The sequence below is a fragment of the Papio anubis genome, chromosome X (genome assembly GCF_008728515.1).
Source record: "Papio anubis isolate 15944 chromosome X, Panubis1.0, whole genome shotgun sequence".
NCBI classification, from domain to species: domain Eukaryota; kingdom Metazoa; phylum Chordata; class Mammalia; order Primates; family Cercopithecidae; genus Papio; species Papio anubis.
In genome coordinates, this window is record NC_044996.1 from 22,962,230 (window position 1) to 22,989,004 (window position 26,775).

At 41.8% G+C, this 26,775-nt stretch overlaps 1 long non-coding RNA gene and 1 pseudogene across 14 annotated transcripts in view; both read left to right on the plus strand.

The window, feature by feature from the left end:
• The window catches only part of LOC110742127, a 123,828-nt gene extending 97,495 nt beyond the window's left edge, over positions 1–26,333 (plus strand). For 7 of the 13 annotated variants that reach the window (XR_004180619.1, XR_004180618.1, XR_004180614.1 and 4 more), the window contains 2 exons: positions 12,681–12,750; positions 16,283–16,561. This is a non-coding gene — a long non-coding RNA (uncharacterized LOC110742127). Of the gene's footprint in view, positions 1–10,423; positions 10,622–12,656; positions 12,751–16,282; positions 16,562–24,821 lie in introns of those variants that run through there. The other 6 variants (XR_004180613.1, XR_004180615.1, XR_004180616.1 and 3 more) reach the window with 4 other exon arrangements.
• LOC116271861 lies at positions 22,841–23,364 on the plus strand (annotated as a pseudogene). Its single transcript, XR_004180608.1, has one exon. The product of XR_004180608.1 is annotated as a 40S ribosomal protein S13 pseudogene (transcript).
• Positions 26,334–26,775: the final 442 nt, after the last annotated feature.

Here is a 26,775-nt window from a genome sequence, read left to right on the forward strand (position 1 = left end):
GCTGCGATTAAAGGCGTGAGCCACCGCGCCCGGTCCCTTTTCTCTTTTTTGTGTTTTCGTCCACTGAATTTACTCCCTGAAGGAGACAGTTTGATGCCTCGGAAATTACTGGACCTGTAACTCTGAAGTAAATCAAACCCACACAGAGTAGGTCAGGAGGATATTTAATTTCTGAAAGAACTGGATTCCTGATGAGGAGTAGTGCTTTAGGCCTCGGTTTGATTTCAAGTGGAAAACAAAATGAAAAAGAGCAGCAGTAAGACCAGCAGGCTCCAAACTGGGCAAAATAGAAGGCATCCATGTTTGGTTGTACCTTTGTCTATGGGTCGCGTTTTTTCAGACAGGAAGGGCGGGAGAAGAGGGCTCCAAGACAGGGTTTTCTGGCATATCTGGTGCACTACTGCCATCGCGAGGATGTCATTTAACAAATCCCTACGCCATTACAGCGTTCTTGTGAGGACTACCAGTTGCGGAAGGTCTGGTCTGTGGGGAGGTGGAATAGGCTTGGACTCCATGCTCAGCGTCCTTGCCTTCTCGTCTAAGGCCTTAAAAGAGACATGGACATTGGCGTTACCTTGTTGTAGAACCTGGTGAGTGAAAGTTCTAACAGCAAATCCTGTAAACTTCCCTTGGAATAACTGTGTTCCTTGTGAGCGATACTGATGCTACCAGAGACCCCAAGACCCATAGCAAAATGCCAGCACGTTAAAGCCTGCTGACTCTTGCTCCAAAGGGCAGGTAGAAGAGACAGATGCCCACAAGAGCCTCTATGTGTGTTTGACTGGGTTCCTACTGTCCTGCCCACACCAGGAGGAACCAAGTTTCCGCTCCACGACTTCCTGTGCTAGTACCTCCTGGCAGCTGCTGGTTCACTCCAAACCCCGCACTCTCCAGATTCTACACCAAGATACCGCTAATGTCCCTGTCTCTTTTCAGGCCTTAGAGAAGGCAAGAAGACAGCCTGGGAACCAAGCTCACAGATCAGCCTTTCCCCCATAGGGAAGTTTCCCGGGAAGGACGCCATGATGGCGTAGTCCGTCTTGAAACGATTTCCTCACGGTGGCAGTAGTGCTCCACATTTTCAATCAAGTCCTGTCTTGGAGCCCTTTTCTCCCGCCTTTTGTTTATCAAAAAACGCCACCCAGAGATAAAGGCGCCACTGAACATGGATTCCTGGAGATTTGTCCAGTTTGTTGCAACCTGGTCTTGTGACCCGTAGAGGGTCAGGATTGCAAGTTGTCCAGGTTCTTGGCATTTTGAACAAATAATTGCACAAAAATGAAACAACAAAAGAATGAAAGCAGGGGTTTACTCAAAACGAAAGTACACTCCACAGTGGGGGAGATGGCCTCAGCAGAGGCTCAAGGACCTGGATACAGAATCATCTTTGGTTCAAATACCCTCTAGAAGTTTCCCATTGGCCACTTCATGCTCACCTCATGTAAGTGAAGTGGTCGCCCGAAATCAGTCTGATTGGTTGCAGAAAGGAGCCAACCAGAGGCTAAAGTGAAGTTACAAAGGTCACACTCCTGTGCAAACATCTGATTGGTTGCAAAAAGACACCAATCAGAGGCTAGGGTGAAGTTACAAAGTTATACTTCTATGCAAAGGAAGACTAGGCCAGAAATCAGTCTAATTTGTTGCCACAGCCAGTTTTCCATCTGTAGTGCAGAAAAGGTCAAAGGGAATAGTCTCTGGTCCTTCTGTTACTTAGGCATTGAAAGTTAGGGTTTTCCTTTCAATTTAGTTCTAGGAAGTCAGCATAAAACAGCCTTAAGTCCCCTGCCTCCAGACCCTATTCTCCTGCTTCATCTCCCCGCTGAGAGGTGATCCTCATAAATCTTTATGTGAGGCAGAGGGACTGAAGGGCTTTCTTCTGTAACTGCTTCATGCTGATCTGGGGCGTAGTCCCTACCTGTTGGAAATCACAGAACTCTCACTATGCTTTATCTAGTGGAGGCAGGGTAGTTTCTTGATGGCCAGGGGTGGTGTCTTCACCTGGAACCGGCTGGAACCCTGGTTGCATGATCATTTGAAGCTTGATGGTCTCTAGGCGAGAGGAAATGAATTTTGCTACAATATTTAATGGGAACTTCAGGGGGTTGATACCTATGCTGTCAGGAATGTTTGTTACAGAGATATGCAGGAGAAACAAACAAAATCTGGTCTCTTGTAGAATCTATGCGTTTCCCTAAAGTTTTAGCACGAGTGACTCCATTTGGTTTGGTTTGGTTTGGTTTGTTGCGGCGTAGTGCATGAGCTCAGTCAAAACAATGACCTCCCAGAAGTTTGTTTAAAAAATTACCCTTTATTCAGGTTTTCCCTTGAGTGAGAGTGTGACCAAAACTTAAGGCCTTAGCACCACTCTTGGTTATTATCATTTTGGGTTTTCATTCTCAGCATGTCATGTATAGGTTATGGTGCCCTCATGGTTGCACATTCTTTTGGCTCTTGTTATTCCAGTTGAAAAGAAACTATATTTCATTCTAGAGACGGCTGCATGCAAGCATTTAAAACCTTTGAGAGAATGCAGCACACCAGGGAGACTATGATTATGACTACTGGGAGGATATCCCAAGAGTTTGGAGTATGCCCTTACCCAAGATCCCCATAAACCAAACCTCCTAAAACCAAACAGATCAAAGAATGAGCTAGACAAAGAGTTTACTCACTTAATGAAGCAATTTCTTCATCAATCCCCAAACACTGAATTTTTTTTTTTTTTTTTTTTTTGAGATGGAGTCTCGCTCTGTCGCTCAGGCTGGAGTGCAGTGGTGCGATCTCAGCTCACTGCAAGCTATGCCTCCCGGGTTCATGCCATTCTCCTACCTCAGCCTCCTGAGTAGCTGGGACCCGCCACCACACCAGGCTAATTTTTTGTATTTTTAGTAGAGACGGGGTTTTACCGTGTTAGCCAGGATGGTCTCCATCTCCTGACTTTGTAATCTGTCCACCTCTGCCTCCCAAAATGCTGGGATTACAGGCGTAAGCCACCACGCCTGGACTCTACTGAATTTCTATAATCCTCATTTGATGTATTTCCCCATAGGCCACAAGTACCAGCAGCCGCACAGATACTTTTTCTGTTTAGCCAATTCTATCCCAACTTTCACAGGAGAATTTAGAATCACTGTGCAACTGCAGCCTTTACAGTAGAATTTGCTATAGAACCTGTCATGAGGGATATATTTCCAATCATTGCTTCTTTTACTGCAAATCACGGAAAAAGGACTTAACAAATGATGCCCTTTGAGAAGAGTGAAGGCCGTCTGGCAATATTCTCTTCAACCTATGAAATGGGCTAAGAGGAGTGAACCAATGTTCTGCTTTTGACTGATGATGAGGCAATGCATGTACCAGTAAAGTTTCTTACCTACATTGGGCCTTTATCCTTTATCTATCAAAGTATAAGGTTATCCATGTAACCTTATACTTGCAGGCTGGCTGCAAGCTCCTTCACAAATAAAAGTACACCCGATTAGTGCACATAACAGACACTTTTCCACTTCTGTTGTTCACAGAAGCATAAGCAAGAAAAAACATTCAAAGAGAAGAGTTTCATGTCACTAGAAGTCTTAATCTGTGAACTTGGGAAAGCTATTCACATCAAGGATGCCATCTTCTTCTTGGGAGAAATTTCCCTGGTTAGCTTTACCTCAAGGGTTCCAGTGGGCGCACAGTTCCAAAAGAGTGGAGGGACCCTTCTTAGCTGTGAGACCATGAACCCAAAGCTCAAGGTCCCTAAATTTTGTTGTAGTGTGGATGGCAAGGATAGTCTTTTTCTGATGTTCTCAGAAGATCCAAACCATAAAAAGCCTTTTTTTTTTTTTAACCTGGTGTAAATACACTGTAGCATAATAATCTACTGTTATAACATCAGCTCTGTTGCATGGGAAAACTGCAACAAGAAAACATGCATTGAAATGACAATTGAATGATATCCCATTATAAAATGTTTGAATGGCCAATCAGGTGACCAAATGTGCCTGAAACTTTGTTTTCCCAGGAATATGGGATCAAGCATTGGTTATAAGCTATTTTAAACAGTTTTCGTATTAGATGGTTTAACACGACTTTCTTGATATTTAATTATTTGATTTACTTGAGTTAGTAGCTTTATACAAGGAAATTTGGTTATTTCTGTAATTTACAATAACAGCATAATAACTATAATTGTTATTGGTAGCATATGTGTAGACATTAGAATTTTAGAAATCCCATACAATTTTGGAATATATATTAATATTATTCACAAAAAATATAACCTAAAGAAGATTGAGCATCATTTTGGCAATCTCATTGTTTGAAATAAATTTTCAGTGCTGCAGAAGAAATAGCACTTGAACATGAATATTCTCAGCAAGGCAATTTTTCTTCTATAGAAGGGTGCATCTCACAGATGGAGCAATGGCGAGAGCACACCTGAACAGGGGAGTGGAAGGGGTTCTTTTCCCTGACACAGGTAGCCCCTACTGTTGTGTCATTGCCCTATAGGCTAGGGTTGGACCGTACAGTCTAAGCTAATTCCGACTGGCTATTTTAAAGAGAGCAGGGGTAAGAACCAGAATGACAGGGTGAGCAGCTTCAGTGGGAAGGATATTTATGGAACACATGACTAAATGTGACAGGTCAGAGCAGGTGACTGGGGTGACTCAGGACAGAGCAGGTGGCCCGGGGAACAGATGTGAACTACTGATTAGAACTGATGGAAAAGGTCGTTTACTGAAACTAGGGGCAAGGAGACAAGGAGAATGAAGAAGTTAAACTTTAAAATGGAATACAAAGAACTGAACATACTGACATACTGATTCTTTGAAGAGAAATTTAGAACTCACTGTATTTAACACCATGTACCTAAACATGTCAAATAATCTTGTTTACCTCTCTTTTTTGGACACTTCAGGGGACCTCTGAAGTATTCCAAAGGCCAGGTGCCAGGGAAGACAATTTTGAAACTGAAGTTTGACTTTGGGAATTCTAGATTACTACAAGTTATTTGTTTTGCCAAAATGATGGCTCAGAAATTTTAAAGAAGCGAAAACCTTTTATAACCCTTTTGAATTTAGTCAACATGTTCACACAGAGAACCTCTTCTGCAAGACTAATTTCCACAATTCTTCCACCTCTTCTTTGAACCTTCAGCTTTTTCCTAATTTAACTCAAAACAATTCTTTAACCCTAGGCAAAACTTGACATTTCCATGCCTTCTTTTAACCTTTTACTATAAAAACACATTTTGCTGTTTTTACACACCTTGCATGTAAATCTATTTCCAGTAGTTTCAATTAATTCCTAGGAATTTTACCCTTAAGGTAAAACATGGTAAATTGCTTTACTTGTGTGCTAAGTGCAGCCAAGGCTTGCCAAGTTAAGGGTGTGGTTAGTTTCATATGTCCCCAGGTGTCACCAATTGTGAAGCAGTCAAGACAGACAGTTCTCAAAATCCAAAAAGCAGTTTGTAACCTGAAAACGCTTAGCAAGCTGTGCATCTGACCAATATATATATACATATTTTTTTGAGATGGAGTTTCCCTCTTGTTGCCCAGGCTGGAGTGCAATGGCACGATCTCGGCTCACCACAACCTCTGCCTCCCAGGTTCAAGCAATTCTACTGCCTCAACCTCCCGAGTAGCTGGGATCACAGGCATGAGCCACCACGCCCAGCTAATTCTGTATTTTTAGTAGAGATGGGGTTTCTCCATGTTGGTCAGGCTGGTTTCAAACTCCCGACCTCAGGTGATCCGCCTGCCTTGGCCTCCCAAAGTGCTGAGATTACAGGTGTAAGCCACCACACCTGGCCTTTTTTTTTTTTTTTTTTTAGATGGAGTCTCACTCTGTCACCCAGGCTGGAGTGCAATGGCAGAATCTGGGCTCACTGCAACCTCCGCCTCCTAGATTCAAGCAATTCTCATGTCTCAGCCTCCCAAGTAGCTGGGATTACAGGCTCCCGCCACCACACCCTGCTAATTTTTGTATTTTCAGTAGAGATGGGGTTTCACCATGTTGGTCAGGCTGCTCGCGGACTCCTGACCTCAGGTGTTCTGCCTGCCTCAGGCTCCCAAAGTGATGGAATTACAGGCGTGAGCCAATACTCTATAAAACCATCTTTATATCCCAAAGATTGCTAACGTTATGTGAACTAAAAGGCATTACACTCTCCACTTTTCTGACAAAATATTTGATTTAAGTTCTTTTTATTATTAAACCAAGTAATTTAAAACTTGAGAGGAGATTAACCAGTTTGCACAGAGAGATAGAGGCCAGAGATTGACTGGTAAGAAATTCTTACCCTTTTGCCCGCATGCCAGGTTTCTGGGTTCTCTCTCCCTGAGTGACCCTGGTGACCCTGCTTGACTATATGCAAGCAGACACATTGCCGTGAATTAAGAATATTCGTAGTTTATAAATTTTGGAGAAATTAGCCAGAGAGAGAGAAATATGACTCAAATTCTGTTTGTGAGAGTATACTCAACACACTTAAGATATCAGGAAGCCTAAAATCCAAAAAGTTAGTTTATGGATAAAAAGCTGGTGTGCTCCATTAATTCCTGATACACAATTCAATACCCTTAAGTTCACCAATATCATTATACATTCTGTACAATTAAGAAATTTACTTTAGGCACATGACCAGTACGTACTCCAGCAGTATCCATGCCAAACGGCGCAGTGGCTCATGCCTGTAATCTCAGCACTTTGGGAGGCCGAGGCAGGTGGATCACCTAAGGTCGGGAATTTAAGACCAGCCTGACCAACATGGAGTACACCCCATCTCTACCAAAAATACAAAATTAGCCCAGCATGGTGGCGGATGCCCCTTCAACATAGCGTGAAGCAATGCAAGCATGTATGTGAAATTTGGCTTCACACTAATTCCAGCTTCATGCTTACCTATATTTAAAAAAAGAATTGTCAAACTGCTGATACTTTTTTTTTTTTTTTTTTGAGACAGAATTTCACTCTTGTTGGCCAGGCTGGAGTACAATGGCACGATCTCGGCTCACCACAACCTCTGCCCCCGGGTTCAAGGGATTCTCCTGCCTTAGCCTCCCGAGTAGCTGGGATTACAGGCATGGACCACCACGCCCGGCTAATTTTGTATTTTTGGTAGAGACGGGATTTCTCCATGTTGGTAAGGCTGGTCTTGAACTCCCGGCCTCAGGTGATCCAATCGCGTCTACCTCCCAAAGTGCTGAGATGAAAGGCGTGAGCCACCGCTCCAGGCTGCTGATACATTTGTTTAATATTTCTTATTTTACTTTAATGAAGACTAAGAACTTTAGCTATGAAAATGTTCATTAGCCAAATGTCTCCAATTCTCTCAGGTTTTAAAGAATATTTTATTATTTAAACTTTTCCACAACTTTCTTCCCTACTTATGATTCCTTACTACATTGTTTCATAAATCATCTTTTCAAAACTGTAATTTGAACAAAATTTAGATAACGTCTGAATTAGACAAAATTATTATGTTTCCACTAATAACATAACCCTTTCTGGCCCATTTTGTATACAAAATTACTTGATAACTAAAATTTTTATCCTTAGTAACGTAAAATGTCAGTGAAACCCTAAACAGCACTAAATCCTGAACTATCAGATATAGGCATTTATAGATAAGAACAATTCCACAATTTTAGCAACATATTTCCCCATATCACAACCCTGTCTTAATTGAAAATGACCCAGATATTACATGAGCATAAAAAATAACTTTAAGATTTTAATTTACACAAAAATTTATCTAAAACATTTATCTCATTCACCGTACTTATTTTTCCTTTTGATAAGGGAGACATGAGACATCAATCAACATGTGTAAAACAAACAAGACAGGACAACTGGAGAGGAGGAAGCTTGGGAGATTTTAGATGACAGGTGGGAGACAAAGGGTTGCATCCTTTGAGTTTGTGATTAGCTTTTCCAAAGGAAGCAATCACATATGCATTTATCTCAGTGAGACTTTGAATAGAATGGGAGGCAGGCTCGCCCCAAGCCCCCAACTTGAATTAACATCGACATTTTAAAATATCCAGCAAAGACAGTGGGAGGCTGAGGCCACAGATCACCTGAGGTCCAGACCAGCCTGGCCAGCATGGTGGAACCCCATCTCTACTACAAATACAAAAATAACCAAGTGTGGTAGCAGGCACCTGCAATCCCAGCTACTTGGGAGGATGAGACAGGAGAATTGCTTGAACCTGGGAGGCAGAGGTTGCAGTGAGCCGAGATTGCACCGTTGCATTGCAGCCTGGGCAATAGAGGACTCCATCTCAATAAATAAATAAATAAATAAATAAATAAATAAATAAATAAAATATCTGGCAAAGACAAACATAAAATTCAGACAAAATGCATGTCGACAATTCTGAAGGCATTTCTATTTTTATTCCACCAATACTTTCTTTAAAATTTTTATTTCACTTTTAATGATTATCCAAGACCCCAGTATAACAATTAACCCAGTGGCCGAATGCGGTGGCTCACGCCTGTAATCCCAGCATTTTGGGAGGCTGAGGCTGGTGGATCATGAGGTCAGGAGTTCAAGACCAGCCTGGCTAAGATGGTGAAACACCATCTCTACTGAAAATACCAAAAATTAGCTGGGCTTGATGGTGGGCAACTGTAATCCCTGCTACTCGAGAGGCTGAGGCCAGAGAATTGCTTGAACCTAGGTGGAGGTGGAGATTGCGGTGACCCAAGATTGTACCACTGCACTCTAGCCTGGGTGACAGAGTGAGACTCTGTTTCAAAAAAAGAAAAGAAAAAAAACCCCAAACCAATTAACCCAGCAGATTTTGTTCACATGAATGGCCAGAGTACAACCCCTTAAATGCTTGAATTAAGAAAAAGGCTTCAGATTTTAAGTTCTGAGGGTTTTTTCTGCTTGATCTAGTCTATCATTGAAGCTTTTGAGTGTACTTTGTATTTTCATCCTATGATTTCTTCAGTTCCACATTTGCTGTGTGTCCTAGAAAACTCCGTATCTGGTTGGTAATTACGTCAACCATATCCAGAATTGCTTCTGTCATTTTGCTCCTTTCTTTTTCAGAAGTGTCTTGTATTCCCTAATATTGGTTAAAATCAGTATGCACAATTCTCTATCTGACATTTCTTGAATTTCTTTTGGATAGGGATCTGTTGCTGGAGAATTACTGGGTTCCTTTGGAGGCATCCCGTTTCCTTGCTTTTTTATGTTTCCGGTGTCCTTCTGTTGAGATCTGCACATCTTGTGTAAATTGCTTCTTCCAAGTTTGTGAATTCGCTTTGTAAGGGAGGACTTTTTCCTTTTCCCCTCATGTGGGAGCTGCAGGCTCCAATAGCTTGCAACCTTAGCTATGAGATAGCAATATAAGCTTGCCGGTTTTACTTTGCCCCAACAGATAATCCAATACAGGCTGTGAACCAAAATTCTGGGTAAAGCAGTCTCCATGGCAGTTTGATTTTTAAAGTCTAAACCTCCCCAGACTCCAACAAGGATCGCTGGGGCCAAACTATCAAAGGAAGGCATCACACGTTAACCAGGCCCCCTACTTAGAACAGCAGCACAAAAGCCTAGTTACATGCAACGCCATCCTGCTTTTCCATTAGACAGCAAACTTCAGATTCTAAACAATTTTGGGGCCAAGAAACATTACAACTCTGAGAGAAAATTCCAAGGAGGGCTTAATACTAGACCTTAGAACCTCTGCAGAAGGCATCCTCTTTGGAGAGTTTGAGGTCTGGAGGATCTTCCAGAGCGTCCTCTTGTGGGATCCAAACTTAGACTTCCAGACGTCTCTGGCGTTACTTAGGTGAGCACTGGTGCCACTTTACATGCATTCCCTCTAGAGCCTTCTATGAACTTTATAAGAATAGCCATGAACTGTAATAAGAACTGAATGCCGGGTGGGCCTTTTTGTTCCTTAGCCAGTAGAGTACAATAAGGAAATAATTTAGCATAACTCAGTTCTAAAAAGTGCCAATATTTTAAAACCTATTATTATTTCCAAGAATAATTAATTATTATATTTGAAAAGTACTCAATTTGTAAGTGAAGATAACTTGTTTTAATAGTCATACTACAGGATAATTTGAACATTAGTTTATAAGTTCATATTATATGTGAATCGTCAACAGATGATAACACATGGCCCAGACATTTTAAATTACTTCATCTCACTATGTTTGACCTACCATATATTTTTCAAATTATAATTTCTTAAAGTTCTTCTAGAGTAAAATATAAGAAAACTCAAGCCCTCAAAAGTATATATTGATATGGATTCATGCAGATATTATAAGGTGTTCTAAAGATTTTGTACAAAATTACAAACAGTATACATTGAATTATTTTGAAAGCAAAATGTGTGTGGGACTGTATATCTGTATCATATCCGTCTCGATGTATACACAGTTTTTAAATGACATATATATATTTTAGACAGGCTCTCACCCTATCACCCAGACTGGAATACAGTGGCATGATCGTGGCTCACTGCACCATCGACCTCCCTGGGTTGAAGTAATCGTCTCAACTCAGACTTCCAAGTAACTTGAACTACAGGCACACACCACCGTGTCTGGCTATTTTTTGTAGAACCAGGGTCTCACTACATTGCCTGGGCTGGTCTCAAACTCTTGGGCTCAAATGATCCACCTGCCTCAGCCTCCCAAAGTGCTGGGATTACAGTTGTGAGCCACCGCACCTACCTAATGCCATATATTTTATTTTTTATTTTTTTTTTTGAGACAGTCTCGCTGTCACCTGGGCTGGAGTGCAGTGTTGCTATCTCGGCTTGCTGCAACCTCCGCCTCCCAGTATCAAGCGATTCTCCTGCCTCAGCCTCCCAAGTAGCTGGGACTACAGGCACCTGCCACCACGCCCAGCTAATTTTAGTAGAGACAGGGTTTCACCATGTTGGCCAGGCTGGTCTTGAACTCCTGACCTCGTGTGATCTGCCCACCTCGGCCTCCCAAAGTGCTGGGATTACAGTTGTGAGCCATCATACCCGGCCTAATGCCATATATTTTAAATCATGGTCAGTGTTATAGTGAGTCCATGTTTGAATATGATAGTATTGGCCAACAAATTTATATGATTAATTCATATTTATATTAAGACAGACATTAATGAAACGTAGCTGCATGTGAGTAGTGTGAATACTTCCATCTTAAAGTTTTCTTAGGTTACACATCTAGGTGACGGAATGTGAGAGATGCCTATCTCAACTATCATTTATTGAATTTTGTTATATTTCTTTTGAGATTTTAAAGATAAAATTTAAGGTAAGAATTAGGGATAAAAATTTGAGAAGAATTAAAAACTAATTCTGAAGTATAAGTATGTATAATATATATTTATGTTATATATAATATGTATTTATATATGTTTTCATGTATGTATAGGTAGATTTTTAGGTTTTCATTTTGTTGCACAGGCTGGAGTGCAGTGGCACAGTCCTGGCTCACCGCAACCTCTGCCTTCTGGGTTCAAGCAATTCTTGTGCCTCAGCCTTCCGCGTAGCTGGGATTACAGGCGCCTGCACCACTCCCAGCTGTTTTTTTTTTTTTTTTTTTTTGTATTTTAGTAGAGACAGCATCTCACCATGTTGCCCAGGCTGGTCTTGAACTCCTGAGCTCAGGCAATCCGCCCATCTCGGTCTCCCAAAGTGCTAGGATTACAGGCGTGAGTTACTGCACCTGGCTGAGAGCTTATTTCTTAACAACTCATCCAATCAAGTAATTCTTTGCAAATATTTTATTGTTTAAAATCCAGATATTGCAAATTTTTTATAACAATGTCAAAAACTGTTCAAGAATCACATGTGAAAATTTTCACTCTAAAACATGATGTATAGCTAAATCCAATTTAAATGTAAATTTACTGTGGTGTTCGCATATATATGTAGAACTTTTATCTATGTATTGAAAGTGGGACAAAATATGGAAAAAGTTATCAGTGTTTAATACACAGTTTTATGACATTGCTTTTCTTTTGATCAGCACATAGTTTCTTTTTACTTCTTTGCAAATTCCACATCTTTTCTACTAATGAGAAAATATAGGATTGAATCCTAATGGAAAAACGGTAAGACACATACACAGCAAAGTCATAGGATATGGTCGTAAGCCATTGCCATTTCATGACACTGGAAAATATTTCTGTACCAATTATTAAATAATGAAACCATGAGGCAAAATCCTGTGATCCATCTGATTAGCATTTATAGTCATTCCTGTATTTGTGTACATTCAAGAAGGGGTTGTGTGTGTCAGTCAAGCTTAAGAGCTGTCTGGACCCTTATCTTAGAGCTCTACTAAGTAGCAATAGCAGCCTTCCCCTCAACATGTAAGACCTAATGCCTAGGTCAGAACATAGAGTAGAACTCCCAGGGAACCTGGGTAGAGTCAGGACAAGAACCACATGGCCTGGTGCTTAGATTTGCTCTTCTCCAAGACCTTAGAGGTAAACATTTGTTGCTGCTTTTTTTGTTTGTTTGTTTGTTTCCGTAGGCATGGATCCCTGAAGTCTGTCCCTGATACTACAAGACATTTTGATATCATAATAAAACACTTCAGATATGATGCTGAGTGAAAAAGCAGAAAGGGGAAGACTTGGTTGTGCGGGTACTGAGTTCTTTTCCTTTTCTTTTCTTTCTTTTTTTTTTTTTGAGACCGATTCTCGTTCTGTCACCCAGGCTGGAGTGCAATGGAGCGATCTCGGCTGGCCATTACTGAGTTCTTGAAAAGAGGAGATGTTTGATGAGGGTGAGTGGATTAGATCTCAGTTTAATATCCAATGGGGCCAGACGTGGTCGGATTACGAGGTGGGTGGCTCATCTGAGGTTAGGAGTTCCTGACCATCCTTGTCAACATGGTGACACCCGTCTCTGCTAAAAATACAAAAACTAGCTGGGCATGGTGGTGCGTCCCTGTAATCCCATCTACTTGGGAGGCTGAGGCAGGAGAATTACTTGAACCCGGGAGGCAGAGGTTTCCGTGAGCCAAGACTGCGCAACTGCACTTCAGCCTGGGCAACAAGAGAGAAACTCCGTCTTAAAAAAAAAAAAAATCCAATGGAAGCCAAAAGCAAAATGCTGACTGGAATACGTTTATGCACGTCAAGCAAAATGTTAAATAGTTTTAATTTCTGGTATCTTTGTCCCTTCATGGCATTTTTTTCAAACGTGATGGGCGGGAGAGGAGCGCCTAGAGTTACTTGGCTTTTTTCGGGCAATACTGCCATCGTGCGGAAATAGTTTCATAGCATCTGAAACTGTGAGCATTTCCTCCACGTAAACCCCGGCAGTCGCGGAAGGAATAGCTAGTGGAGGCTGAACAGGCCCAAGGCACAAGCTGGCATTCCTACCCTTGTCTCTGAGGTCTGGCAGAAGCAATGGACAAACGCAAAGTCTTAGTGAAGTATCTGGTGAGTGAGGGACCAGGACTGAGCCAGCTACATCGAGGAAATAAGAATGTAATGGAAAGCCTAAGCAATTATCTAAGCCCACAAGCCAGGATTATCTGTGACTTTATACGTTCATGGAAAAGTCTTTTCTCATAATAGGACACTGATGGTTATCTCAGTTCTCTCAAGGAGGGCAGATAGGTGGCTTTTTTCCGTTGGATATTCTCTGAGAAGGATGGCATTGTTTAGTCCTGAGCAAACCAGTATTTATCTCATCCTAGTGAGTGTTCTGTATACCAGCTTCAAAGCTAGTTCTTCATAAAGATATCCACCCCTAGGTGTGGAGACCTCCAGATACTCCATGACTCATAATTGAAAAATCAACAAGGGCGGCTAAAATTGTATGGGTGACTTGTCCCCATGACATTCTTTTTCACTGTTTATTATCTCAGTATCTGAATCTTTTAAAAAAGGATGTAATGTTAGTCTGGTACTGTAGTGTGACCTTCCAGTCAAGAGCTTCTTCAGGTAGGACTTCTCCTGGCCTCTGAGGATTCAGGCAGGCATTCCAGGATAAGGAACCTGGCTTTTGTGACATCCTTGACTATACCTAGCTCTTCCTCCAGCTGGTTATAGTTGAGTTGAGTGATGGTCTGTAGACATAGATGCTATTGGCATTCAGGAGTGTCTTAAAGATTTGGCCAGGCCCGGTGGCTCATGCCTATAATCCTAGCAGTTTGGGAGGCTGAGGCAGGTGGATTGCTTGGGCTCAGGAGTTCGAGACCAGCCTGGGTAACATGGTGAAGCTCTGTCTCTACAAAAGCAAGGCCAGGCGGGGTGGCTCATGTCTGTAATCACAGCACTTTGGGAGGCCGCAGCGGGCGGATCACCTGAGGTCAGGAGTTCTTGTTCAACCTGGCCAACATGGTGAAACCTCGTCTCTACTAAAAATAAAAAAATTAGCTCGACTTGGGTGCGGTGCCTGTAATCCCAGCTGCTTTGGAGGTTGAGGCAGGCGAATCGCTTGAATCCGAGAGGCCGAGGTTGCAGTGAGCTGAGATGGCGCCACTGCACTCCAGCCTGGGCGACAGAGCGAGACTCCGTCTCAGGAAAAAAAAAAAAAAAAAAGAAGAGAAAGAAAGAGAGAGAGAGAGAGAGAGAGAGAGAAAACAAACAAAAGCGAAAGTGCATCAGTAAGACCAGGTGGCCCAAACAGGGCAAAATGCAAGGCAGCCATGTTTGCTGGCTCCTTTGTCTATGGGTGGCGTTTTTTCACACAAGAAGGGCGGGAGTAGAGGAATCCAAGGTAAGTCTTTTTGACATATCTGGAGCTCTGCTGCCATCGTGAGGATGTTGTTTAACGATACCCTAAGCCATTACAGACTTCTAGTGAGGACTACTTGTTGGGGCAGGTGTGGTCTGGTAAGAGATGGAAGACGCTTCGCCTTCATGCTGGGAATCCTTGCTTAGTCTCATCTGAGGCTTTAAAAGAGACCTGAGCATTGGCGGTACCTTGGTATAGAACCTGGAGAGTGAAGGTTCTAATAGCAAATCCTGTAAACTTCCTCTGGAAGAACGCTGTTCATTGTGCGAGGATACTGATGCCGCAAGAGACCCAAAGACCCGTAGCAAGATGTGAAAACCTCCTGCCTGTTGGTTCAAGGGGCAGGAACAGGAGACAGATGCCCACAAGAGCCTGCATGAGTCTTTAAGTGGGTTCCTGCAGTCCTGCCCAGACGAGGAACCGAGGCCCCGCCCCACGACTTCCTGTGCCAGGACCGCCTGGCAGGGGCTGGTTCACTCCAAACACTCACTCTCCAGGTTCTACACCAAGATACCGCCAATGTCCAGCTCTGTTCTTAGGGTCTTAGAGGAGAAGGCAAGAAGACCTAGCCTGGAACCCACACCTCTTCCATCTCCCCGGAGATCAGACCTTCCGCAGCAGAGAGAAGAACGCTGTTCTCGAGAACAGTGTAATGGCGTAGGGGTTCATGAAACTCCGTCCTCACGATGGCAGTAGTGCTCCAGATACGCCAAGAAGCGCTGCCTAGCTCCCTCTTCTCCCGCCCCTCGTGTCTGAAAAAACTCCAGCAAACATGGCTGCCTTATGTTTTGCCCAGTTTGGGGGCAACCTGGTCGTACTACTCAACTTTCGCTTTTGTTTTCCATCTGAAATCAAACTGAGACCTAAAACCACCCACCCTCATGAGGAATATTGTTCTTTCAGAAATTAAATTGACACCTTACCTTGTCTATGGAGTTCTGCTTTCATTATATGCAATCTGTGCAGTTCTGCTCAACATTCTATATCCAGTACTTTCCCATAGTATCAGATTTTCTACCTGAAAGGATAAGTGCGAAGTATCCAAGCTTAAGAGAGAGAATAAAATGTGGAAGTTCAAGACTTAGAGAAAGGCCTCTCTAGCCACCCTATTTTCCTTTGAGACTCTCAAGATATTCTGCGTTTATTTTCAGTCCTACACTAATACTTGTTTGGGAGTTACAGGAACGGAGCCGGGCCCGCTGCATTTTCTGGAGGCCTAGTACGGAAAAACAGGCAAACTAGGAAAGACGGGAATTTATTGCTGTAACTGGATACAGGAAGAAGGCCGGAGATAATTCCACCAGACCAACTCAAAGTGTTACAATTTTCTTAGTGCTTATATAGGTTGGGGTTATGTGCCTACTGCAGTATAGCATTCGCCTATGTCCATTGGTAACTAATTTTGCTTTAACTAGAATGTCAGAGGCAAAAATAAATAAATAAATAAATAAATAAATAAATAAATAAATAAAAATGCTTGCTAAGTCCAATTAAAAAGGGCCCCAGTACCTTCAAAGTCTGTCTACTGTGGTACTGGAATGATTATTTCTATCTTATCTCCTTTACAGCTTGGTCCGGAGAGCTGCCTTGGACTTTCCAATGAATTCAAACAGTTGCCTCTGTTACCTTGACTCGTCTCAGATTTCGTTGACCCGAGATGGGTCCTGGCACTAGGAATGTAAGACTGTCTCCATTATTTTGGCTTGCTCCAGGTAAGGGAGAAGCCGGTGCAAGGTTCCTGCTGACCATGTGTTTCTTTCTTTTCTTTTGTTTTTTTGAGACGAAGTTTCGCTCTTGTTGCCCAGGCTGGAGTGCCATGGCGTGATCCTGGCTCATGGCAACCTTCGCCTCCTGGATTCAAGCGATTCTCCTGCCTCAGCCTCCCGAGTAGCTGGGATTACAGGCATGTGCCACCATGCCCGGCTAATTTTGTATTTTTAGTAAAGTCAGGGTTTCTCCATGTTGGTCAGGCTGGTCTCAAACTCGCAACCTCAGGTGATCTGCCGGCCTTGGCCTCCCAAAGTGCTGGGATTACAGGCGTGAGCCACCGCACCCGGCCTTGACCATATGTTTCATTTCTAGCTTTGATGTCTGGGCACCGATTTCCCTTGGTTTAACTATTTGCTCAATATTAAGGCAGCTCTGTAGAAATTTGTCTGTGTAACTGAGGTGCTATGCAGGCCTGCCTGTGTGACTGTCATGCAGGCCTGTCTGTGTGATTGTCAGGGAGAATTGGCCTGCCACAATACTTTTCTAAGCATAGCAATAGAGGTAGTTAGGGATAATTCGTATATTACAGAAATTGCCTTACAGAGAGTAACACATTTCTATATTCTCCTTCCATAACAGACACTTAAAAAAAAAAAAAAAGTAATGTATGCTTGCTGTGGATCTCATTTAAGATTGCAACAGAAGCACTTTTCAATGCTATTAAACGGCTTTTTACTCTTTACATATTTTAAGCTTTTTAGTTTATTTTCTTAATTTCCTATTTTTAATTTTTTGATACATTATATTTGTATATATTTAAGGGTACATGTGAAATTTTGTTACATGCATACAATATGTAATGATCAATTCATGATATTTAAGTTACCTATCAACAAAGTATTTATCATTTCTATGTATTGGGTACATTTCAAGTCCTTTCTTCCAGCTATTTTAAAACTACAGAAAGTTGTTAATTATAGTCACCCTACTCTTCTATCAAAGTTTAGAACTTATTTTTTCTAACTGTATGTTTCTACTCATTAACCAACTCTCTTCAGCCCCACTGCCCTCCTGCAAATACACCCTTCCCTGCCTCTGGTGTCTGTCATTCCACGCTCCACCTCCATGCCAACAGGTATTTTAGCTCCTACAGATGAATGAGAGCTAGATTTTCCTTTCTGTGTCCGGCTTATTTTACTTAACATAACGATCTTCAGTTCCATCCATGTTGCTGCAAATACATGATTTCATTTTTTTAATGGCTGAAAAGTATTCCATTGTGTATATATAGACTGCATATTCTAGGTTTTCCAGTTCGTTAGTGTATAGTCGTTCGTAATACTCTCTGATGATCTCTTGCATTTCTGTGGTATCAGTGGTAATCTCTCCTTTACCATTTCTGATTTTGTTTATTTGGGTCTGTTCTTTTCTTGGTTAGTCTAGCTGGTGGTTTATCAGTTTCATATACATATGTAAATATACATTCATATATATACATATATAAATATACATTCATATATACACACACACATATGTATATGTGTGTGTATGTGTGTGTGTGTGTGTGTGTATATATATCTCTCACCTAGGCTGGAGTGCGGTGGTGTGATCTTGGCTCACTGCAACCTCCACCTCCTGGGTTCAAGCGATTATCGTGCCTCAGTCTCCCTAGTAGCTGGGTTTACAGGCGTGCACCGCCATGCCCAGCTAGTTTTTCTGTTTCTAGTAGAGATGGGATTTCACCGTTTTGGCCAGGCTGGTCTCGAACTCCTGACCTCAAGTGATCCACCCGCCTCGGCCTCCCGAAGTGCTGGGATTACAGGAGTGAGCCATCTCACCTGGCAGTTTTGTTCATATTTTTAAAGAACCAACTTTTCATTTTGTTGATCCTTTGTGTTGGTTTTTCATCTTTATTTTGTTTAGTTCTGCTTTGATCTTTATTATTTATTGATCCGTGTTACTATGGTTTTTTTTTTTTTTTAGTAGAAAATGCCTTTTATTTATAAATGGATTCAGAAAATAAGGAAATACTCTCAAAAAGAAAAGCACTGATATAAATGGACCATGTCATAATAAGCGCTGATTAAATTTAATACTTCTGATTCTCTTGATTTATGCATAAATCAGTCTTTAGATTCTTGTAAAAGACATAAAGAACTGAATTATTCAATCAATAAACACAATTTACATATTAAATAAAGCACCTTACATCTCACAATTAGAGAACGAGATTTTTTGTTTTTTGAGACGGACTTCTGGCTCTGCTCTGTTGCCCAGGCTGGAGTGCTGTGGCCTGATCTTGGCTCACTGCAACCTCCAACCTCCCAGGTTCAAGCGATTCTCCTGCCTCAACCTCCCAAGTAGGTGAGATTACAGGTGCCTGCCACCACGCTGGCTAATTTTGGCATTTTTTAGTAGAGACGGGGTTTTGCCATGTTGGCCAGGCTGGTCTTGAACTCTCGACCTCAAGTGATCCGCCTACCTTGGCCTCCTAAAGTGCTGGGATTATAGGTGTGAGCCACTGCGCCCGGCGAGAATGAGAACTTTTAATAGGTTTATCACTCATTTGGCACAAAATCATTTAATATATTAAAGTAGTAGAGATTTAGCCATCCATATCATTTGTCTGTTCAATAAATTTGGAAGTAAACAAATGTCACCAAAATCTTATCTAATCTGAAATTAATAAACTAAACATGTTTAAGATTCTCTTTTACTCAAATAGGAAATAGAAAGGAACTTACATAATATACAGAGAATAATTAAAGGCAAAATACATCAAGTCAAATCCTATTACGTCTGCAGATACTTTTCTCAGAGGAAAGCCTTTATCCATTAATGACTTTATTAAAACGCTTCTTTATTTATTTATTATCATAAGCTCAACTAAGTGTTATATAAAACAGTTTTGAAAATTAAGGTAATAAGACAGAAAAGAGCTAATCTTATGAAATGTTAATAAACAAATAATCCAAACAAGTGAGAAAAATTGAGTCAAACATTTTGAAAGTGAAGTCACTGGAATAGAAAGCCAAAAATCAATAATCAATGAATTTTAAGCAGATTCTTTGAAATTAGCAATAGAATATGTCAGCCTTGTCTTAGTCCATTCAGGCTGCTATAGCAAAATACCATAGCTAGGTAATTTATAATATTTTATAAATAATAAAACTTACTGCTCACATTTCTGGTGTCTGGGAAGTCCAAGATCAAGGCCTCAGCACGTTCATTGTTGAAGGCTCACTCTCTGCTTCAAAAATGGTACCTTCTAGCTATGTGTTCACATGGCAGGAGAGGTGACAAGCTCTCTCAGGTCTGTTTTATTAGGGAACTAATCCCATTCAGTATGACTGACCCTCCATTATCTAATCAGCTTCCAAAGGCTACATCTCTTAATAATATCACCTTGGGGGTTAGGTTTCAACATATACATTTTTGGGGATACAGACTTTTACGACATATCTTCCCACCCTTGGGCCCCCCAAATTTGTGTCTTTCCCACATGCAAAATATATTCATTCTATCCTGATAGCCCCCAAATTCTTAACCTCTTTCTGCAGCAACTCAAAAGTTTAAAGTCCAAAGTCTCATCTAAATATCATCTACGTTAGATTTGGGTGAGACTCAAGGTATCATTCATTCTGAGTCAAATTCCCCTTCTACTCTGAGCCTTTGAAGTTAAACGAGTTTTGTGTTTCCAAAAAACCGTGGTGGGACAGGCATAAGTTAGAAATTCCCATTCCATAAGGGAGAGAGAAGAAAGAAAAAGGGGTAGTATGTTTCAAGCAAGTCCAAAACCCAAGAGTACAAGCAATATTAAACCTTAAGCCTGGAGAAGAATCTTCTTTGACTCAGTGTCGTGCCTTTCAGACACACTTGGATGAGGATTGGGCCCCCAATGACTTTTCCGTGCATAGCCCATGCCACAGTGCTCATGTGTTGGAGTCTTGTGTTTGTGGCTCTCCTAGGCTGGAGTTGCACACTGGTGGCTCTACCATTCTGGGGTCACTGGGATGGCCATGTCCTCATGGTTTTACCAGACTTTGCCTTTATGGTGGTTCCTCCATGGCTTTAATAGGCATTGCCCCAATGGTGGCCCTTTTTTTTTGAGACGGAGTCTCGCTCTTTCGTCCAGGCTGGAGTGCAGTGGCGCAATCTCGGCTCACTGCAAGCTCCACCTCCAAGGTTCAGGCCATTCTCCTGCCTCAGCCTCCTCAGTAGCTGGGACTACAGGCGCCCGCCACCACCCCTAGCTAATTTTTTGTATTGTTAGTAGACGGGGCTTCACCATGTTGGCCAGGAGGGTCTCGATCTCCTGACCTCATGATCCGCCCGTCTCGGCCTCCCAAAGTGCTGGGATTACAGGCATAAGCCACCGCGCCTGGCCTAAGGGTGGCTCTTTATTGTAGTCCTGTCTCTGTGGGACATCTTTGTCCATGCCCTGCAGCTCTCTGGGGTACTCTTAGTAATATAGGTGGAGGTAGCCATGTCCCTACAGCTCATTTGCTCTGTGCTCCTATGGAGATGGCACTGTGTTGATGCTGCCAAGATTTTTACTGCCTGTGCACTTTAGAGTGGTGGCCTGAACCACATCTGGGCCCACTTGAGACACATCTGATGAGAGAGGAAGCTGAAAAATGCTGTGCCAGAATGCAGGGAGTAGAGACTTGAGGTAGTTCAGGGCAGCAAACATTGAGGTTCCTTGGGTGCCCATGGTCCCTCTTTTGACCTCATTTTATGCCCCAGGTTTGGTATTCTGAGCCTGTGATGTGAGTGGCAGACTGGATGGTCTCTAAAATGCCTTTAGGGTCATTCTCTTACTGTCATGCAGAATAGCATCTGGCTTCCTTCTATCCCTACTAATCTTCTCAAATGGTGGTTTGGTCATACCTTTAGTATTCTCCTCTGAATATGCTTTTTCATTAATTCTTTACAACATAGCCACACTGAGAATTTACCAGATCTTTACATTCTGCTTCCCTTTTGATTATAATTTCTTTTAAATTTGTTTCTATCTTCTTGTATTTTACTACAAGCGTTCAAGAGAGGCCATACTACACCCTCAACACTTTGCTTAGATATTTATTTCACCAACTTTTTGCTCACAAGTTCTACCTTCTACAAAGCCCTAGGATACATACACAGTTCAGCCAGGTTATTTGCTACTTTATAAGAGGGATGACTTTTCCTCCAGTTTCTGATAACATTTCTCATTTTCACCTGAGACTTCATCAGAATGGCCTTTACCATCCAGATTTCTACCAAAATTCTGTTCATGATCTCTTAGGAAATCTTTAAGAAGATTAAGGCATTATTTACAGCTCTCCTCTTCTGAGGCATAACCAGATCACTCTTAACACTCTGCTCACAGAAACGTAGGCTTTTTCTAGCCTGATCCTTTGCATTCTTACAGCCTCTACCCATTACCCAGTTCCCAAGCTGCATCCACATTTGTAGGTATTTGTTAGAGCAGCACCCCACTTCCTGCTATCAATTTCTACCTTGATTCTTTCAGGGTGCTATAACAAAGTATCTTGGGCTGGGTAATTTTTAAAAACATAATTTACTGAGAATCCTGGAGTCAGGGATTTCGAACATTAAGGTGGCAGAAGATGTGGTGTACAATGAGGGCTCAGTCTCTGCTTCAAAGTTGGCACCTTCTAGCTATGTCTTCATATGGTAGTAGAAGTAAAAGAGCTCCCTCAGGCCACTTTTTAAGGATACTAATCCTATTCATGAGGGCAGATCCTCATGACCAAATCACCTCCCATAGGCCTTACCTCTTAATACCATTACCATCGGGATTAGGTATTTGGGGCAATCATTAAAAAGGTATTTGGCGATCATTAAAAAGTCGGGAAACAACAGATGCTGGAGAGGTTGTGGAGAAATAGGAATGCTTTTACACTGTTGGTGGGAGTGTAAGTTAGTTCAACCATTGTGGAAGAGTGTGTTTATTCCTCAGGGATCTATAACCCGAATTTCCATTTGAGCCAGCAATCCCATTACTGGATATATACCCAAAGGATGATCAATCATTCTACTATAAAGACACATGCACACATATACATATGTTTATTGCAGCAATGTTCACAATAGCAAAGACTTGGAACCAACCCAAATGCCCATCAATGATAGACTGGATAAAGAAAATGTGGCACATATATACCATGGAATACAATGCAGCCACAAAAAAGGATGAATTCATGTCTATTGCAGGGACATGGATGAAGCTGGAAACTATCATTCTCAGCAAACTAACACAGGAACAGAAAACCAAACACCACATGTTATCACTCATAAGTGGGAGTTGAACAATGAGAACACATGGACACGGGGGGGGGGGGGAACATCACACATCGGGGCCTGTCAGGGGTTGGGGGCTAGGGGCTATCCCGATAGCATTAGAAGAAATACCTCTTTTCGCTGCCTGACCGCTGCCATCATGGGTCGCATGCACGCTCCCGGGAAGGGCCTGTCCCAGTCAGCTTTGCCCTATCGACGCAGCGTCCCCACTTGGTTGAAGTTGACATCTGACGACGTGAAGGAGCAGATTTACAAACTGGCCAAGAAGGGCCTGACTCCTTCACAAATCGGTGTGATCCTGAGAGATTCACATGGTGTTGCACAAGTACGTTTTGTGACAGGCAATAAAATCTTAAGATTTCTTAAGTCTAAGGGACTTGCTCCTGATCTTCCTGAAGATCTCTACCATTTAATTAAGAAAGCAGTTGCTGTTCGAAAGCATCTTGAGAGGAACAGAAAGGATAAGGATGCTAAATTCCGTCTGATTCTGATAGAGAGCCAGATTCACCATTTGGCTCGATATTATAAGACCAAGCGAGTCCTTCCTCCCAATTGGAAATATGAATCATCTATAGCCTCTGCCCTGGTCGCATAAATTTGTCTGTGTACTCAAGCAATAAAATGATTGTTTAACAACAACAACAACAACAAAAAATAGAAGAAATACCTAATGTAGATGGCAGGTTGATGGGTGTAGCAAATCACCATGGCATGTGTATACCTAAGCAGCAAACCTGCACAGTCTGCACATGTATCCCAAAACTTAAAGTATAATAATAATAAAAAAGAAAATGGTTCATATTCATAAAATATCATTCAAGGTCAAGTTTCGTGACAAAAAAATGCAATTCTAATCCCCCAACTGACTGAATGGATCCCCCACTTCTGCCAAAGAGATTCCAAAGAAACCTGAAAAACTAGTTAAGGCCATAACGGGAAGGAAGTAGGTGGTCAGACATGCCTCATTATACCCTCTCCCATTTGAAGTCCAGGCATAACTGACCAGCATGAACATTAAAACAGATCTTGGTCCGGTGAGGTGGCTCATGCCTATAATGTCAACACTTTGGGAGGCTGAGATGGGTGTATCCCTTGAAGTCAGGAGTTCAAGAACAGCCTGGGCAACATGGTGAAACCCTGTCTCTACAAAAAATTCAAAAATTAGCCAGGCATGGTGGCATACACCTTAGTCCTAGCTACTTGGGAGGCTGAGGCAGGAGAATCGCTTGAGCCTGGGAGGCAGAGGTTGCAGTGAGAACAGCGTGACAGACATGAGATTATTACTTTTCACATTTCATGGAGTGACCAGAGTGGGGCCCACCTCAAACAAATAAAACAAAAACAAAGAAAAAAAAAAAGATCTTGCCTGCCACTAACAAATGAACTCTTCGCGCTTGTAAGATACCAATTCCTTTTTTTGGGGCAGGAGTCCTGTTCTTTGCTGTATCACCAGGCTGGGAGTGCAGTGGCCAGCGATCTCGAAGCTCACGGGCCTCCGCCTCCGGGGTTAAAGTACTCTGCCTCCAGCCTCAGAGTGGCTCCAGGTTCTGCCACCACTTCCCGGCTAGTTTTTATAATTTTTAGTAGAGACGGGGTTTCACCATGTTAGCCAGGATGGTCTCGATCTCCTGACCTCGTGATCCACCCGCCTCGGCCTCCCAAAGTGCTGGGATTACAGGCTTAAGCCACCGCGCCCGGCCAAGGGTTAATGTTTTTATATTTGTGTAACTTCCTATATTGTTGTTGAAGTCTTTTGATTATGACTCTTGTTAAATGATTAACTATTATTTTATAATGTTATATGGTTCTGTTTTAATAAAATATTTTGAGACTTTTAACGTTTTTGACAAATATCCTCAAAATCAAATCCCAAATTAAGTCTCTGACTTGGACTTACTGCTGGAGGCTTATTAAAACTATAAAAATTAGTCACCCTAAGGATATAGAATCTTTCCACAGCTGCCAAGAAGTCATAAACTCCAGTATCACCACCGCCAGCCTAACAATTAGACATCAGTTGAGAGACTCCCTCTAACCCCACTTAAAAAAGGTCTGTATGAAATGTTATTAACCAACCCTTATGCTGTTAAGTTGCAGGGCTTTGACTCCTGGGTACATGTATCTCTTCCGAAAGGGAACTCTGATGCCTACTGAATCTTAACAGTCAATGTTGATATCTGGCATCAAATTCAAGTTGACCAAAGTTCCATCCTCAGACCTTGGAGAAGATGACAGTCAAAATGAACTGCTTTCATGTGACACTGGACCAGGCCTATATACAAAGGCATAAATAATCATTGAATAATGTTTCCTCTATCTAAATATAATTTGTTCTATGCCTTACTAGATAAATGTTTAGTTATCTATGAGTTTTCTTTTCCTGCCATTGTCAGAGCTAGGCAGGGCTTAAGTCCCTTTTGTTTAAACATTACTAACTTGATACATAGCTTGCAAAATTGGGTAAAAAAACAAAGGTTACTTTTTCGCTCTGTCTCTGCTTAATATCGCTGAAATTGAAAACTATTTAGAATCCCACTGGCCCAATCTATTTTCAATGCTAATGCTCCACTGCTAAAACTATATAAGCACCTTCCCCCTAGGCTCAGGCACTATCTTGGAAGAGGTAAGTGTGTAAGGTTGATTTTTGAGCAACAAAATTAATTTAGATCTTCCAAATCAAAAATGGGCACACAGATGCCCAAATAGTTGGCAAAATAAGATACTTTACCTCCTGGACCAGTATGTGGTCCCTTTTCATCCATCCCAACCATAATTTCTTCTTTCCCGTAGAATTAAAAGAAAATTGCAAAGAGGATATGAACATACCTGGTAACAAAACCGCCTGGGTATAGTGCTCCCAGTTATGAGATTTATGCAGATTGTTATATAAAGTTTTTAAAATCAAACACCTTAGGATAAACTATTAAAAAGACTGCCAAAAGCATTGTGACACAACAGAAGTCTCTAAAATCTGTAGCTTAAAAAGTTTTAACAAAATACTTATGTTTTGCAAGCTAATTGCTACAAGTCTATAACTAAAACATGTATTAACTAATGTCTTAGGTCTCCCTAAAATATATAAAACCAAGTTGTAAACCAATCACCTTGGGCACATGTTCTCAGGACCTCTTGAGACTGTGCCTTGGGCCATGGTCGCTCATATTTGGCTCAGAATAAAATTTAAAGAATATTTTACAGAGCTGCGTTTTTCTTGTTGGCTTTTTCATAAAATATAAAATGTTTGAGAAAGGCACTTCTCAAGTGGCCAAGTGAGGATATTCTAGCTTAATGCGTAGAATTTACAGCTAAGTCAATTTTGTAACCTTGCCTTTTGACTTTTGTTTCTTGACGCTTACATTACAAAATTTTAAGGTTTGATAAATGCCTGCTCCACTTCCATTCCCATCTGGCCTAGAATATTTAAATTGGCTGTAAGTCTTTTGGCTCTAAATCTGTTGGCTGTGAGTCCCCACCAAGGGATAGGATGGACCCAGGGCAGATAACCACACCACCCCAGCAATGGTATGGGACAAAATGATAGTTTGGCCATTGATGTTGCCTCTGGGAATTTTTTTTTTTTTTTTTTTTTTGATGAAGACTTGCTCTGTTGCCCAAGCTGGAGTGCAGTGGTGCATTCTAGGCTCACTGCAACCTCTGCCTCCTGGGTTCAAGTGATTCTCCTGCCTCAGCCTCCCAAATAGCTGGTATTACTGGCGTGCACCACCACACCTGGCCAATTTTTGTATTTTCTTTTTTTTTGAGACAGAGTCTTGCTCTGTCATCCAGGCTGGAGTGCAGTGGCATGATCTCGGCTCACTGCAACCTCCGCCTCCCGGGTTCAAGCAATTCTCCTGCCTCAACCTCCTGAGTAGCTGGGATTATAGGCATGCACCACCAGGCCCAGCTAATTTTTGTATTTTTTGTAGATATGGGATTTCACCATGTTAGTCATGACCTCGTGATCCACCTGCCTCAGCCTCCCAAAGTGATGGACTATAGGCGTGAGTCACCACGCCTGGCCTAATTTTTGTATTTTTAGTAGAGA